This window comes from Pteropus alecto, unplaced genomic scaffold (assembly GCF_000325575.1).
Source record: "Pteropus alecto unplaced genomic scaffold, ASM32557v1 scaffold113, whole genome shotgun sequence".
Lineage (NCBI taxonomy): Eukaryota > Metazoa > Chordata > Mammalia > Chiroptera > Pteropodidae > Pteropus > Pteropus alecto.
The window spans coordinates 1,311,314-1,315,296 of record NW_006433949.1 but is presented as its reverse complement, the minus strand read 5'-3'; the positions used below and the strand labels follow the sequence as shown (position 1 = coordinate 1,315,296).

The window sequence follows — 3,983 nt, the reverse complement described above, 5'->3', positions numbered from 1 at the left end:
CCGCCCCCCCCGCCCCCCGCGTCCCTCCCTCCCGCACACACCTCGAAAGAAATTAGAAACGTGACAACAAACTCCAGTTGTCGCAAACCCGCCACCAGCCATGCGCACTCTGCTGGTGGAGGGGGTGGGCCTCGGTGTGGGGGAGTAATTGGTGAACCCGAGGTGAATGAAATAATTGGAAAAGTGAGGTGTGAGTTTGTTACTGAAGTGTGAGCGTGGTTGGGGAGGGGTGCGGGGAGGAGGGCCATGTTTAAAAGCCCGCTATGTCCTCTTTATTCACAGCTTCTGATACAGTAATTGCTATTTTGTGGTTTCTATTATCTACACAGTGGGGAGCACACGCGTCTCCTTCCCCGAGCGGCGGAGTCTGGGCTCGAGGGGGAAGCTCCTGGGTGTCCTGTGATTTTCCTCCCTCCGTGGGCCCTGGTGGTCCTGCCCAGCCTCGCCCAGGTGGCGGCCTCTGCTCCCAGGAGTCGAGGGTTCACACCCAACTTCCTAACTGAGCCGCTCTTCAAAATGACTCTGTGGCCTTCGCTGTCAGATAAGAACCTTAATAATGGCTGGTATTTATATATCGCTTATCTCCAAGGAGCTAAAGGTACCTCATCGATTTTCCCCACCAACCTTTTCTTTTTTTTCCCATTCTAATTCTCTCTCGATACCTCTCTGAGATCCTCAGTTATCAGCCTTATGTTATCCCCACGGCTGTGTCGGAACCAAAGCTGTCCCCTTTCCTGGCATTGTCCTCGAGCCGGGAGGGCAAGCTCACCTGGGTCTGCGTCCCCGGCCATGGGACCTGGGCAGGTCACTTTGCCTCTCTGGGCTTCGGTTTTCTCGGTTGTAAGAACAGAGGCAGGTGTCGCACTGAGAAACAATATATTTGAAAGACCTAGCGTGTCGCGGGCGCTCGGTCATTGGTAGCTGGGGTGGGAGCCACGATGACGGTGTTTTGGTCCAAGCCGTTCACTTCGGGGCTTTGCAGTCCTCAGGAAGCTGCTTCTAAGATGTGACCCTAACCTTCCGGCCACTCTGCAAGCCCAGCTCTCTCTCGTCCTCTTCTCAGAGGGTAGGAGAAGCGTCGCCATCGCCGTTTCCCTGACCTCCGGAAGCATAACGAGATTTTGGAAGCGCCCAGGGTGTTGGGACACAGCATTTCATTCACCCTGCAGGTGTCGGCCTGAAAACCCCAGACAGCGGCCGTGACCTCCCCACGACTCCCCGGCTGCCTAGGACAGGATCCCAGCTCCCCGATCTTTGCCCGCAACCCCTCGTGGATCCAGGGCGCCCCTCTGTGACAGTTCCCCATGCTGCGCTCTCGAATGCCACTTCTCCGGGCCACGTTAGCACATCTCCTTCAGCCTCTCCTCATCAGCCTTTTTCTCCACCTTTTAATTATTTTCCTCGCCTTTCTCCGGACCCTTAGCTGCTTGCCATGCACGGAGCATCCACAGCGTGCAGAGCGCTGCAGAGGGGGAGGGATTCACCTCTCCGTCTCTCTCCCCCTCTCCCTCTCCTTCTCCCCCTCTTCACTCTCTCCCTCGCTCGCCTTCTCTCTCTGTCTCTCACGTGCTCGCACACACATAGACTGGCTCACTAGAAATTAGACAGGCTGAGAAGAAACCTGGGCAGAGGCCATTGAGACCATCAAGCAACACGGTTGTAATCGCGGTGGGCAGAGGCAGGAGGTTTGCACATGGAGTGGGTAGAAGGAACTAGGACTCAGCCTCCTTTGTCTTGGGCAAGTCACCGGACCCCTGAAGATGACGTGGTGCATTCCCAGCCACCTCCACATGCGCCATTCCTGGAGTGGGGCGTGGGGGTCAGAGAGCTTAACATCGGGCTCATCTGGATTCGCATTCTGGCCCTGCCACTTACTAGCGAGAACTGCTACCTCCCTGAGCCTCAGTTTCTTCATCCGTAAACTGGGGATGGTAAGGCTCACAATTAACATCTGTGCTGTTCGTATGCACCCACGGCCCGTTTCCCGTCTCCCTCATCACAGCCCTCCCTATAGGTGGAACATACCAGTGATCGTGTGTACATTCAGGGCTACCGTTGGCTTGTCGATTCATTCCAGAAATACTGTCAGGCGTCCACTCTGATCCAGGCACTGGGCTCCTTGCTGCAGTTCCCGTGACGAACAAACAGTCATGGTTTTTACTACCACAGAGCTGAGTTCCAGCCCCAGGGGAAGGCAGAGAGCTACACAGGCATCTCCATCACAGTGAGCCCTGACTGCCGGTAGGGCATCCAGCCCAGCCGAGGGCAGTGATCGGCACAGGCTGCCCAGGGCAGGCAGTGGTGAAGCCGAAGCCTGAAAGAACCTGGAGGCTGGGGCAGGGGTGGAGAGCAGACAGAGAGGCCAGCACACCCATAGGCTGTCTGCGACTGGGTACCTACAGTACCTAGCGTGGCCTGGACACGCCGGAGGTCTCACCAAGGCTCCCTGTGCCCGTCAGCCTTCCCACCGGATCTGAATGCTTGCAGACCCCAGTCCTCCAGGCCTTCAGATGCACCATTCCTGCCGTCCCTGTGGCTCTCTGAAGCACTCGGAGCCAAGGGACCATTTATCTGAAGGTGCCTGCAAGGAAACTCAACCATCCCTGCCCTCTCTGGGCAAGGCCAGCCCTGGCAGAGGCACGGGGACTTCCGTGGAGGAAGAGAGGCGGCGTGTCTGTCGTGGGACCCATCGGCCTTTAGGTGGCAGAATAAAGCAGGGTTTGCAGGCTTGACACCTCAGCTCTCCACCTCACCTTCTTGAATGTCCCCACCTGCCCAGCGTCTGGGCCCCAACCGGCCCCCTCCACATCTGCCAGGAAGACTGACAGGGCTCCACCGCCCATCCTGTCCAGCCCCTCCCCTCCCTGGGAGGCTGGCCTTGTCACCAGCAGCCCAGTTTCTGTCACCTGCTCAGAGAGGCGCCGGGAGGGGGGAGCGGAGCTGCCGGGGAGAGCTCCGTGCAGACGTGCAGATTCATTTTGAGGACTCATAATGCCGCATTTACACACCGTCCTGCCTTCAGAAATTGGGCTGGCAGATGCCTGGTCATGCTGGCAGGGCTGCAGGTTAACGCCTCGGATTTAGCTTATATCATTTCACGAGAGCTTACGGCCTTTACTGTGTTTTTTACCCAATCAGTCTTTGGCCCTGAAGCATCCTAGACCATCATGTGTACGTGTGTGTGCCCAGGCGCCCGCGAGTATGTGTAGATTTTCAAATAAACTAACACCTCTCTTCGGATGCCGTGCACATTAAATATTTATCGGTAGCAATTTGCACGCGTGTATGTGATAAATGGACGCTAGGGTGAGGTGGGGGGCACGGGCACGAGGCGGGGAGGCAAGCGAGGCCCGGTCCTTTTGTCCGAGAATCTCTCTGAGGTTTATCCGGGAGGAGGAGGGTGGGGGTCTGAGCTGTGTTTACCTGTTTGATCCCTGTCAGGCGGAGCCGAGCCATTTCCTTCTCCAGAGCTTTGCCCGACTTTGGCTTGGCAGAGGAAGCCCAGAAGGAGGGGAAGAGGGGCTTAGAGGGAGTCGCGTGTGTCATTAGAGCACTGACGATGATCCAGCCTGAGCCCCAGGTCTGGGCCCAGGAGAGGGGCCCGTCCTGCTGGTTCGGCACAGCGCTCCACCGTGGGGGCGGATTCAGGTCGGGGGACCCCGCCGATCCCGAGTCCGGAGCCCCGGCTGGCACACACCAGCAGCCCCGCGCCTTCCCCGCCTGGCCACACGCGTACAAGACTGGACACCCTGCCAAATAACACTGACCCCACGGGCTGGGGGAGGACGAGTGTGCCAGCCAGCCAGAGAGGAACTGGAAATTCTCCATCAGCGTCTCCAACACGAGCGTCCCCTCCGCGCGCAGCGTGCAGCCAGGGCCTGAAGGAGAAGGCCGCTCACGCCCCCAAGCAGGCGCTGGCCATCCGGAGCCGACACGAGTGTGTGCGCACGCGTATGTGCGCACGCGCCCCTGTTGCGCGTCCC

The 3,983-nt window shown here is 58.4% G+C and overlaps 1 protein-coding gene across 2 annotated transcripts in view; it reads left to right on the top strand.

The window, feature by feature from the left end:
- The window catches only part of RBM19 (RNA binding motif protein 19), a 112,093-nt gene that overhangs the window by 78,245 nt on the left and 29,865 nt on the right, over positions 1-3,983 (top strand). The gene's annotated exons all lie outside the window — the stretch shown is intronic.